General features: G+C 35.8%; 1 pseudogene; it reads left to right on the forward strand.

Moving 5' to 3' along the window:
* The first annotated feature begins 740 nt into the window (after positions 1-740).
* Positions 741-13,515, forward strand: LOC100964413 (annotated as a pseudogene).
* The last annotated feature ends 479 nt before the right edge of the window (positions 13,516-13,994 follow it).

The following is a 13,994-nucleotide window of genomic DNA, read 5'->3' on the forward strand; positions in this document are numbered from 1 at the left end:
CTTTATAACATGATCAATCAATTTTTTTCACTTTTAAATTTTAACACTTAAACAGTTAAGAATACTTAAACTGTCTAAAGACTCTCTGTCTCTGACTTTTAAAATCTACTCCATGAACACTTTCTTTCAAATAACTCACAATAGGTTATAAGAAAACAACTTTTTATATTATTCATATATGTATTTCAAGACTTAGTTATTAAACATTTTTATATGTCTACAGAGGATTTTGATTCACCTGAGAAAAGTGCCTCTTCTGATCACAAAGCTAGAGGTTGAGGAATAAGGAACTAAGTAAGTTAAGAATCATAACATCTATCACTGCTTTGAAGTGGTGGTTGTATATTGGCTGTTTTCCTTACCTCAGACAAAATGATTAATAAAAAGGAAGTACTGATTTACCTGTCTAGAAAAAAAGATATTAAAATTTTTCACTGAATTCAATTAGTTCTTAAAAGAAACAGAATGTAGTCTTTTTATAAGATGGCACCAAAAGCAAAGAAGGAAGCTCCTGTCCCTCCCAAAGCCAAAGCCAAAGCAAAGGCATTGAAGCCAAGAAGGCAGTGCAAAAGGCATCCACAGCCACCAAAAAAAAGAAGATCTGTACATAATCCACCTTCCGGTGGCCAAAGATTTTGAGGCTCCAGAAGCAGCCCAAATATCCTCAGAAGGGCACCCCAAGGAGAAGCAAGCTTGACCACTATGCCATCATCAAGTTCCCCCTGACCACTGAGTTTGCCATGAAAAAGATAGAAGACAACAACATACTTGTGTTCATTGTGGATGTCAAAGCCAACAAGCACCAGACCAAACAGGATATGAAGAAGCTTTATGACATTGATGTGGCCAAGGTCAACACCCTGATCAGGCCTGATGTCAAGAAGAAAGGATATGTTTGACTGGCCCCTGATTATGATGCTTTGGATGTTGCCAACAAAATTGGGATCATCTAAACTAAGTCCAACTGGCTAGTTCTAAATATATAACTTTTCACTGTAAAAAAGAAAAAAAGAAACAGAACGTATTAAGACAAATTTTTGCTTTCAAATGATTTGGCAGGATTGCATAGTTTCAACATATTTAGCCAATTGGCAACTGTATATAGTCTTCTAATGATGAGTTTCTCATACCAAAACCCTAAACTGTCTCATGACGAAAACAGAAGATTCTCAGCCATAATATCTATTGCCTACCTTACCATGATCCAGAATGTGCAACTTTTCTTAATTAGATCAGAGATTGGTGATTATCAGCTTCTGCTTGCATTTGAATAATATCACTGGCCCACAGGATTTTATTCATCACTTCTACCTGGAAACAATTTTCTTATAATAATTTCACATGGCCAACTAAGGTTTTCTTTTAGCTTAGTTTATTTGAGTTTATACTTTATCAATCTCTCAGCATAAAATTTAACAGATCATACCAGTTTTAAAAGATAGCTGTAGATTACTAAACTATTTTTTTTTAAGGTTCACACACAAAAGCACCCAATGGTGTTTATTATTTAAGGAGATCAGCGTGAAATGGAAAGTGTGGTTCTTTCAGTTTAATGTTAATTAAGTCTTACAAAGAGTTCATAGACATCTGAGACAAAAACACAGCAACCATAAAATATCCTGGAGATATAAGGTGCAAATATCTGAATTCATGAATTTAAGCCTTCAACTAGCCCCACAATTTTATAGAACCCCACAGGGAAGTCATTAAAATATGATGTTGAATTAGAAGAAGAATTGTGATTATTAATAAACTGACATTCAAAAGACATTGTTTAAATTGCTACACCAAAGTCATTGTCTCTTCTCTGGAGCTATGGGATATTGAGCCCTGATCCAAGCTCATAAATTTCCATTGAGCTCTCATATAATGGAGCTTAATTATTATCATAGAACAATTGGAGAGCTTTTGTTTTAGGTCTGATAGAATAGTATAGTGATTAGTGAGCAGAAAGTAGAAAATACCTCACAAAATAAGCAATCCTTCAGTAATGGTCTAAAATGACTTATTTTCACAAAACTCAGGTCATAAGAATATGACACTAGGTAAACAATGAACCTCTTCAGAATTTCAATAAATCTACAATCCTTACAGTTGTTTCTAGTTCTATACTGTGAATATAGTTTATAGGAACTAGTTAGTGATCTAAATTATATAAGTTATATGGATTTGTTATGAAGATAAAATTTGCATCACTTGAGTTTGCTAATATATGGATTTTGTGTTTTCAAAGAACCTGTGCACAGTAATTAAAATTCCTTTTTGTTTAATTGCCTTAGTAATCTCCCATATATGCATTATTTGGAAATTTTGAAGGAAGAAATGAGAAGTTTTTTTCAATTATTCTTGACTTTTTTTTTTATTGTTGGGGATTCATTGAGGGTACAAGAAACCAGGTTTCACTGATTGCATTTGTTAGGTAAAGTCCCTCTTACAATTGTGTCTTGCCCCCAAAAAGTGTGGAACACACCAAGACCCCACCCCTCTCCCTCCTTCCCTCTCTCTGCTATTCCCTTTTCCACTCCTCCCTCCTTCTTCCTCTTTCGGTTCTCCCCTTCCCCTACCCCCACCATGTCATTAATTGTCATTAATTGTCCTCATATCAAAATTGAGTAGATAGGATTCATACTTCTCCTTTCTTGTGATGCTTTCCTAAGAATAATGTGTTCCACTTTCTTGACATTTTTATCACTTGGCATTATTGAACATGCCCTTCTTAAAACTGCCTTTTTCTTTAGGTTCCATCTTAAATAAAATATACATATACAGTAGAATCTCTAAAGTTGACAACCTCCCTCCATTGACCACCTCCCTGCATTGACCACCTCCTTAAGTTGACCTAATTTTTATAGACCAGATATGCACCACATATACATGTCAGTACAGCAGGCCTACTTCATTATGCTGACCCCCTCCATATGTTGACCAGTTTGTTACAGTCCCTTGGGTGGTCAACTTATAGAGGTTCTATCTCAAAGACTGAGCCACATGGTTATTATATATATACATATATATATGATATATATTATATACAATATATTATATATATTATATATATGTATATATATTATAAAATTACCAAGTATTCAACTCTTTCTTCAGAGTATTTAATTTCAAACATATGAATACACACAATTCCAATCAAATTAACATAACATTTGAATAAACTGCTGTACTAGTCATTGATTACTATAAAAAGAGTACCCCAAAACTTAATAACTTAAAACAACAAACATGCATTATCTCAGTTTAAATGTGTCAGGAATCTGAATGTGGCTCATGTGCGGGCCTCTGGCTCCCAAAATCTCTCAAGAGACTGAGCTCAAGCTAAGGCTGTAATCTCATCTGAAGTTCAACCTGAGAAAGGGAAGTATGTTTCCAAGTTCATTCGTGCTTGTTGGCATATGTCAGGTTTTTGCCACACACTAGGACTCCAGTGCAGGCAATTGAAGAGTAAAAGCAAGCACAAGATGGAAGTTTTTATCATTTTTATACCCTTCTCAGAAGTAATAACCCTCTTCTTCTGCTATATTCAGTGCTGTATTTGGCTATACACACTCAAAAAGAGATTTATGGATGTGAATCCCAGGAGGTGAGGATTATTAGGGGTCATTGTAGAAATTCCTTACAACAACTACCATTCTCAAATACAAAATAATCCTTAATCTGTGATTATTTTTTCCCACATACATGATCCTCCTTGTTTCTTTGTAATTATATCCTCTCCCTAACATTATGGGTCAAAACTCCATGTGTCTTCCACACCTATTGAAACCCTGATATTATTGAGCTGAAGCTCAATAGTCTCTTACATTGTCCTTGGCTGTCCCCTTCCCATTTCCACAGCCACAGTCTTAGTTCAAACACCATCAACTTTTTCCTGGTCTATGTATTTATCTTTATAGCCACTCTCATCCTTTAATAGTGTATTTCACACTACCACGAGAATAACCTCCCTTCAACATAACTTTATCAGGAATTCTTACTCTAAACCTTTCAGTGGCCTCTCATTGCCTGTAGGACTGATTCTAAGCATCTTAACCTGACCTCAATCTGCTTTTCTACTTATTTCTCCCTATTTTTCTGTATCAATCTTATATTCCAGCCAAATTAGTACATTCACTGCATCCTATGCTATGTATTGTATGCTTCTAGCATGACATCTATGTTCACAATTCTCCAACTTGGATGACTTTTTAACAATTTCTAATCCCACCATCTTTCAAACTTTATTAAAATCCAACATCTTCTTCATTTATTCCTTTATTTGCTTATTCATTCATTCAAATGATAAAAGCACTGCTTGCAAGATACAGTTTATGTGACAATAATCACATTCCATTTCACATTATTAATTACATTTTTAAGCTTACAGATTCTTTAACCCACCTAGATCATAAAATTGTTAACTATGATATTTTTGTGCTTTGCATATGTAGGCAGGCACTGAAGATTTATTAGATTGATAGTTAGATAATTCAAAGGAAATAAATTATTTTAGTTTAAATTACATCATTAATTAAGGCTATGAAGTTCTTTATCATTCTGTGTTTCTTTTTAATGTACCTCTGATTTATCATCTCTAAGTGATTCTCCCAACAAATACTTGAGTATCTCTTCTCCCTAAAATGGATTGTGTAGTCTAGTTGCCCCATTAGAGATAATTAAACATCTGAAGGGCTTTATTCTTAAAGCATGTTCATTTATTATAAAACATCATTTAGCCCTTCCTTAAGGAAATAGGAATTTAACTGCCTCAACCATTAATATTGATCAAAGAATAGCATCAATACCTTATATATTTGCATCCAAGTAAGCAATGTCAAAAGATCAGAGTTTAATTATTCAAAAGATTATGGCTCCCTAAACAACCACCATCTTCCCCACAGCCTCCTTCCTTCCTTTCCAGGAGAATTCTAAATCTGCTCAGTCTTTTTGCAAATAGACTCAGAAATAAGAATACATTTTGAATCAAAAATGTATTTCAGAAAAGAAGAGGGAAACAGGGCTGAGAATTCCTGCACCCCGACTTCTTAAGGCACCACAATTATTGCTTATCTTTTGTATTGGCACATTCCCAATCTTCTTCTCGTCCACCTTGTGATGAGCAGGGAAGAAGCATTCTTGTGACACTCATATAGAGGAGATGAAACCTGAAGATTTTTCAGCAGGTTGAGAAAAAGAAACCTTTAAGATCTAAATAGGAAAACTTCAAAACATTTATTTGAAAGGACACAAAGAAGATAGACGTGAAAGTCATAGTATTTATCCACTAATGCACACAGGGATTATCAAGGGGTTATATTTGTCCACAGAGTAAAATATTGAAGTTCTACAAAAAGACCACAGTGTTCATCCTAAGAATAAAAATTCAGAATATCTCTGTTAAATGAGATCTTTATCTTTTAGCAAACATGATACGAGATTCTGTTTATGATGGATGGGCCAATTTTGTTAACATGAGCTAGGATACCAAAAGATTAGAAGAGGCTTCTCCCTAGACCCCTACTATGAAATGACAGATGTAAATTAATCATTGCAGACACATACATTTTCAGTGACTGGTTTAGGAAAAAACATGTAAATAAGTCCTGGCTATTAAATATTAATTTCTTGGTAAGTTTAAGAGCAATCTTTGTGTTTAGAAAATAAAAACCTATTTGTACATTTTTTAGATTTTTTAAATTTAAATTTATTTTATAAAAATCACATATAAACAAAATTAGTTCCCCTTAAGCTTGCAGTTATTAGAGTTTATCATAATTCCATTAATAACCTAACAAGCTATAGTAAGGCCTTTTGATTAATGTTTAACATCATTTACAAACTTAACTTTAAATATTTTAAGCTATATTTTTAAATCAAACATTTTCAAAATGTAAAGTATTTAAATTATTCTACCTAAAAATAATGTTTTCTGAATTGTAAACAACTCTTTTATATTTAATAAATTTAGCTTATTGGCATGATGAATCATATGTTCCTACAAATGTTTCAATATTGTGTATAAACGTAAGAGTTCAACTGAAAATACAAGTAAAAATCAATAATTTTATCTTTCAAAGGAAAATAATAAAGCCAACTTGTATCTCTACTAGACCCAATTTCATAAAAATTACAATCATATAAAATATAAAACACTCATGTTAATGTGATGGCTTGATTATCTTAAACGTTTATCACTATCTTGGCCAATTTTTGTGTGGCTAAAAGAGAATACCACACTGGGTTATTTATAGAGAAAAGAAATGTATTTTTCACAGTTCTGGAGGTTGGGAAGTCCATTACCAAGGTGTTGGCATCTGGTTCCAGCCTTTGTGCTGTATCATCCCACAGTGGAAGGTAGTTGGGGAAGAGATCAAATTTGCAGCCTTTTATAAACAGCGTTTATCCATTCATGAGGGTGGAGCCCACATGATCTGAAATCTCTCAGGAAGCCCCATCTCCAAACCCTGTTGCACTGGGAATTAGGTTTCTGACACCGGCTCCTGAGAGTGGGGCAAGATGCGGGACACCTTCAAGTAATCACTGTTCTCACTCTTCCCATTGTTAAAAGGGCCTTAACTGTAAAGCTGATAGTTATGTCATAACAGGTAATTTTAAAGAATAACTTCTCCATAAGTAATAATTGTTTAACAAACAGGTTTTAGCAGGGTCACTGACTGCATTTGTTTTTACGGTTTCTGATAGAATATTCAGAGTTCTTATAGTCTAAAAGAAAAATTTTATAACTAAGAAAATAGATGGTTATCATGTCTCAGAGTCAACAGAATCTGTCTCCAGTTTACACATGTTAATTATATTTTGCATTTTTAGCTCTTAAGACAAGAAAATGTTTTGTCTAACACTAAGATTAAGCTTAACATAATTCTGCTCTTTTCTTCATAAGCTCCCTAACTTTAGAATACCACTTCTATGATATAAAATGATATCTAACAGGATCCCAGAGATCCCTGGTGGTGTTGCCTGATTAATCAAGGCACTTTCACTATCATTTGACTGACACACTGACTAATGGCCCCTGAAGGGAAGCCTGCTGTGGACCATTGCAAAAAAATAAGATAGATGTATATTAATAGAAGGAAAGTTAGTCTTTTTTAGCTGGATGTTTTCCTGGGAAAACAATAGTTCTAAGAACTTCAAGAGCCTCTTGTCACCCTGAGGAGACAAATCTAAAACCTAGCAGACATACCGAGATTGATGGACCCAAATCTGGGAGGTGTGTTACCCCTAAGCTGCTTATTACATGAGATAACATATCTTTTTGTTCAGCCACTATCAGCTAGTTTTGCTGTTGCTTATCACCCAAATCTCCCTAACTAAGAAAATAATACATCACAATGTCCACATAATCAAGATAAAAAGTTCAATCCACATGACTGGGTAACCTGGATATAGAGAGCCACACTGGCTAACTCTATATGTCAAATAATACCACTAGTTTAGTCAGAGTCATAGCAGTATATCCAATGCAGTGGATTTCTGTAGATTAGATCCCACGTACAAAGGTTCTCTAGGGTCTTACTAGGTAGTGGTTAAGCAAGGTTAGTGACAACCACATAAACAAAAACTACATAGCTTATATTACCAGTGCTTTAGCCTAAATACATAAGCAAATGGTCAGATGGGTTACCATGCATTCTGGTTATCTATGGCTGCAAACAAACCACTCCAGAGCAGCAAAACTTATTTATTGAAGCTAAGATCTGGGCAGGACTAGGCAGGGACAGAATGCCTCTGCTCCAGTCAGTGGATGATGTAGTTATGCAAAGGCCCAACGTTCAGGGAGAACTCAAACACCCAGGGGCTGGTGTAGCTGAGGCTCCTCAGACATCTGTCTCCATGAGCTCTGTCCACAGGGTCTCTCGAGCATATTAGTATCTGGACTTATTATGCGCTGCATGTCCCAAAGGGAAGAGAGCCAGGAAAAAGCTGTCTCATTTTCTGACCTACCTTTGGAATCATGTGGCCTCACTTTTACCTTATTCTATTCATCAAAGCAGTCATAAAAGCTCATCTCAGTTCTAGGAGGAAGAATTAGACTCTCCCTCAAAGGGAGGGTAACAAAAAGAACACATGAGACCAGAAATATGAATGCACCCATTATTGATACAATCTACCACACTGTGACATCATGGGTATTTCTCAGTTACATCAAAGGTGATTTCTTAAAAGAGACAGATATTTTAATCAAATCTTCAAGAATTTGAGAGACCTGAGCTATCACATGCAGTCTGTTTTTTTAAGATAACATGTTTTTAAAGCAGTCATTTAAGTATACAGTTTATATCAGAAGCAAGGAAATAGTTCTACTTAAAAGTTCTCAATGGCTTCACTATCTTAACTTATAAATACCCCAAATCCAATCCTTGTTCCCCTTATCTACATGTGCAAAATAATCTTGAGAGTAAACATTGTGGAAGCTTTTTGTGACATAGAATTTGACTAAATAAACATAAATGTCTTCAACCTTTAAACCTTTCCTCAAGCTTAAATGAAAGTAAGTATGAAATAAACTCCAGTGGATTCTAATACAGAGAAAAATCAGCCTTCATAGTCTTGCTTTGAACTAAAATGCAGGCTCTTTTATTTCAAGGATTTCTGTTCCTTGTGTTTAATACACCATTGTAGTCTCCATCTTGCCTAGAGCACTGCTTTGCAAATAATAAAATGAATGCATAAATAAATAAAACTAGTATGTATAGGATGTGTATAGATTATAAAGCACTTCCACATATTTTGCCTCACAATAACTTTTAACATTAAGTAGTATTTCTTGGTCCCATTTAATAAAATAGGAAAGGTGAGAAATCAGTAAATTTTCCAAAGTCACAGAGCCATGTATACTGAAGTATTAGAAATGAAAGTTGGAACTCAAATTCCTATGTTATTAAAACCCATACTCTTACCACTTATAATTAATAAACTTCACATATTTTCATAACTTTTATACAGTATTAATTTCCGGCATGGATTTTTGCTTTGCTTGATACTCCCAAATCCCCTCCGAATATGTTAAGCCATCATCCTTTGATATCACAGCTTCACTGTCACGATTATTGTTACATTTTTAATTTTTACATTTAACCTTCGGGATATTCATCTTTTATTTCATTAATTTGTTAACATTTCCTCAAATATTTTCAACACCAACAGCTATCATGTCACTAAAACTTTTCAACCAGATCAGATGATGCAGACTTCATTCACAACATTAAGGTCAGAAAAAAAACTTGTGAAAGAAAGGGTCAATAATCTAGTAGCATGTTAATTTACAGAAGCAACGATAAATACTTAATACATGGAAATATATAACAACAGAAACCAATTCTGTTACAAGGAAGGGCATATTCATTTGCAATGCACGGTCATAATTAGGGTACATTTGCATATTTTCCTTGGGGAACTTTTCTCAGGGAATTTAATTTGCATTTTGACCCAGAATATCTCTGAAAAGAGATGTGGAAAGAAAAATGGAAGGATCTTTCCAAATTCACACATAGAAGAGTTTAAAAACTTTCTGGTACAATTTTTCCATATATTCAGGATTGTTGAAAGAATATATGAAGGCAACATGCTCAGAACAAGAGACAATCATCAGCTCCATTTAATTATCCTCCACCTTGTCATTCCCCATGAATAGAACACCTGTCCCCCCAGATCCAGGGCTCAGAGGAAATTACCTCCTTGCACAAACTTCAGAGGAGGAAGGGGAAGAAAGGGATAAGGAAACAAGCTTTACCTCAAAAGTTAACTGTGAAATAACATTTTCAGATATTTTCTATTTGGGAAACATGGAGACCAGAATTTATCTTTAGGATAACATGTTCTCTCTTGCTGGGAAAACATGTAGGAGATCTGATGGCTTTCTAAACACAAAGCAAACCTGGTGGGTTGTATGGGAATGAAGGCACCAAAAACCCGAGTCAGTATAACACTACCTAGAAGTCTTGGCAAAACTCCTGCCTGCCTACCCTGGGGAGTAACCTTTTAGAATCAGGAAAGACTTAATCCCTAAGGGAAGGCCTGCATCTAAACACTTAGCTGAACTCTTCCTGTCTCAGGAGAATCAGTGCACAAAGTCTTCCCCATGTGGGAAGCAGGAGAGCAAGGTAGAACAGGAGCATTTTGCTGGGCACCAACACAAAACTTATAGATGGGGAGCTGGTCAGAAAACTTAAACAAGGCACCATCTATGTGTAGGGTCAGGGCAGAGGGGAGGGGAATGATGAAGTCACAAACAAAGCAAAAACTCAGATTCTAGAAACTGGCCTAAACATAAGCTAGTTGCTTATGTCTTGTGTTTGTGGCTCAGATGAACACAGCCATCAAAACACTGCCCTGGACTTCCTCATTGTCCCTGTTGGAACTTCCATGTCTTCAAAACATGAAATAGTACAAAGCCTGGAGGAAGGGGATGAAGTGGTCTTAGCAGGTGGGTACCACAACCACAGGAATCTTAAGGAACGTAGATGATGAATCATTCCCATTACTCTAAATTGTCTCACAGATGAAAGACCAGGAAGCCTCCATCAAAGCTGCTGCTTGAATCCACACCTGCTGAGTGAAAGAACCACTGGAAGCTGAACCCCAGGCATGAGAACTGCTGCCGGCAGAAGAGGCTTCCACCAGAGTCACTACTGAAAGAACAGCTACTGGAAGCTAGTACAGGAAACAGCTGCTGAGGGCGACACAAGGACCCTTGGCCTCAGGCACTGCTCGGAGAAGCAGATGGTTACATGCTGGCCAACACCTTCCAGTTCAGAAACCTCCAGCATACTCTAGTTTCCTTAGAATTACATTTGGAAGAAAGAGGAGTTATTCCCCCATCAAAAGGCAGAGTGGAAACTATGTTCTTCATTTTCTTTGTTTATGGCAATGAAAAGACTGAACATCATCTGGCCCTCATATTTCTATCTGGAAGGGAGAGGGACAGGGAAAGAGTTCCATGTATAACAGTGTGTGAAGAACACAACTTCAGAATGAGCAGGCTTTGGAATGCCTTTCTTTCTCTCTTTTCTTGTTTCTTTTCTTTTTAGGATTATTCTTTTTCTAAGCCTCTAAACTAAGGTCAGTTGTATCTAATTCTAAAGAACACAAAAATTAGTTCTCAACCTTTTCCATAAGTGATATTTTTTGTTGTCAATATTGTTGTTCAAGACCAATTAATCCTGATGTATTTTTATGAATAATTGACCTTTTTTTATCTCCCTTCAAGTTTTCAGAATATAGGTCCTTGGTCTCTGGGTTAAGTCAGTCCTGGTTTTATTAAAATTAATATGCCTTAGAAAAACTACCTAAAACTTCTGTAGGTTTTTATTGTGTTCCTGTGCAAACTATGATCTCTGTTGGGAATTTTCACTAAATTTTCAGTAAACAGGGAGAACTGTAGTTTTGTCACAATCAAAAGACAAGAAAATCTAACACCAACAACCAAGTCCATCCACAAATGACCAAACATTTTTAAAGCAAATAAATGAGAACAGATAACTCTCCTCAAAAGGTATTTTAATACTAAGATTGAGAGTTAGGATTTACTTCACATGAAAGCTTGCAGCATAATTTGAAGAAATTCGTTTAATCTATATTTTCAAATATAAAAGGTAGTGACAGTTCTTTGAAGCAAATATTATAGAGAGACCTTTAAAGTAAGATGAGAGCTATTTGATGAAAATATATTCTTTCTCTGCTTAGCTTAAAGCCTGATTCAAATCAGGGGTCATATAGCATTCTAGATACACACCACTGGCCGTTTTTGGATTAGTTATTCCTCTCCTCATTCCTACTTTCAGGAGATAATAAAATTTTAGGAGAAGGCAACAGAGATCCACCTCTCCCTGCATGGACAGAGAAATTACATATTCCTTAAATATTTATCAGTGATCATTGATTTAAGATACTGTGCTTAAATATTGCTATAAGTCACCCAGGGAGTCATTCTACAGCTAATATGCTCAATAAAGGTAAAACTGTCTAGGCATAGTTGTTGCATTTAAAAGCCCCTTTTCACTAGCTTTCAATCTTTAGATAAGAATAGATGAAGGAAGGTCTGGGGTGGGCTGTCATGTAACACTATAGATGTAAGTTGTAAAATATCTTTGATAAGCTCAGCTAATGATTTTAGCCATGAAATAACTTAGATCTTCAACTATGCACTAAATACAGGGATTTGTAAAAGTAAGTACAGCAAAGAAATCAAATATATATTTTATAAAGCAAAAATACAAATTTTTTAAAATACCTTTTTTATATTTCAAATTTCAAATAAGGAAAATGTATCATTCTATAATCAAAAATCACACATTTGTTTAAAATATATGGATTCATGTCCCTGTGCTCCCGAGCACTGGCAGTGACAGCCCCACAGCCACCTGACACCACTTGAGGGCAAAGGAGGACAACCTTTTTCTTCAGCTATTCCAGCTGAGGTATCAGTTATGTGGGTAAAGAAACCATCTTGGACATCCAGTCCAGCCTACCTGCTTTCTAAGGACAACCACGTGAGTAGACCCAGCTGAGCCCAGTCAATCACAGAATCAGAACAAAAAATAATATTCAAAGCTATTTTGGCACTAGCAGTGTTGATCCATAGCAAGAAAGATGAGCAGTCTGTTCCAACCAGTGAGATTTCCAAGGAGACTTCAGAGAGCCAAGACAGTATAAAGGAAAATAGGAAAAAAGACTCGTTTGATATTATTAAAGACATGAAAGTTGAATTAAGCACAGTAAAATGTACAGATCACAAAGCCACCCAAGAGAAGACCACTTAAAAGTTTGGGCACTACAATTGGTAGGCTTCGAAAAACTATAGAACATGCCAAGAAGAGAAATGAGACTCTGAGTTCTGAGCTGGTGGCAGCTGCCCCTGCTGTTGCAGATTCCCTCCCTTCTGACAAGCAGATGACCAAGTCAGAACTGCTTAGGCAGCTCCAAGAGCATGAGGAAGACTCAAGGGCACAGAAAGATGGAGAGACCTAAAATTAGCTTTAGTAACATAGTATCAGATATGAAAGTTGCCAGATCGGCCACAGCCAGAGTTAATACAAGACCAGAGCATCAGATTCAATTCGATGAAGAACTTGACAGTTATATTGGCCAAGAGAAGACTAATAATCTTAGAAAAGGAGAGACTTATTCAAGGGGAAGAGACGTAATATTTTTGACATTAAGGCATTTACTGAAGAAGCACCTGAAACAGACACATCACCTTCACTTTGGGTTATGGAATTAGCTAAGCAGTTAGCCGCAATAACTGAACAGCCCTTTCAGAATGGGTTTGAAGAGACGATCCAGTGGACTAAAGAAGGGAAGCTGTGGGAATTCCCTATTAGCAATGAAGCAGGTTTTGATGATGATGGTTCAGAATTTCACGATCATATATTTCTGGATAAATACCTGGAGGATTTCCCAAAACAAGGACCAGTTTGCCACTTCGTGGAGCTGGTGACATGTGGCCTTTCCAGAAACCTATATCCGAGTGTTAAACAGAAGGTGGAGCACACAGAGTGGAAGTAACATACAGTTCAATTAAAAAAATAAGAATAATAAAATATATTTTATATTACCAATTAAATAAATCAAATAACACCTAAGTGAAATTTTATACTTAAATCTAAAACCAAATAATCAACACCAAAAATGGGAGGAAAGAGAAAATTCCATTGATGCCATTGTTTCTTGTTGCTTCATGATATGGTAATGATGCTGTGCTCTGCCCAGACGCAAGTCTTCCCAGGTGCAGTAGTTGAAATAATTTTCCCAGGCTCTTAATTAAAGTTAACACACACCCTATTGATCAGAATCACATAGGAGTCTCAAGCAGTGGCTGCCTTAATTGAGTCAACAAAAATTAAACAAACTCTTAATCTCTAGGCCGTGGCTGCCTCTAGACTCTACCTTTGAATAAGGTGTCCTGAAAGTACCTTTACTTCAATAACAAGGTCTATGCCAAGAAACCCGATGTCTACCTCTTAGACCAGGGGTCCTCAAACTTT

Source organism: Otolemur garnettii, unplaced genomic scaffold (genome assembly GCF_000181295.1).
Source record: "Otolemur garnettii isolate 467f Iridium unplaced genomic scaffold, OtoGar3 scaffold00005, whole genome shotgun sequence".
In the NCBI taxonomy this organism is placed as follows: domain Eukaryota; kingdom Metazoa; phylum Chordata; class Mammalia; order Primates; family Galagidae; genus Otolemur; species Otolemur garnettii.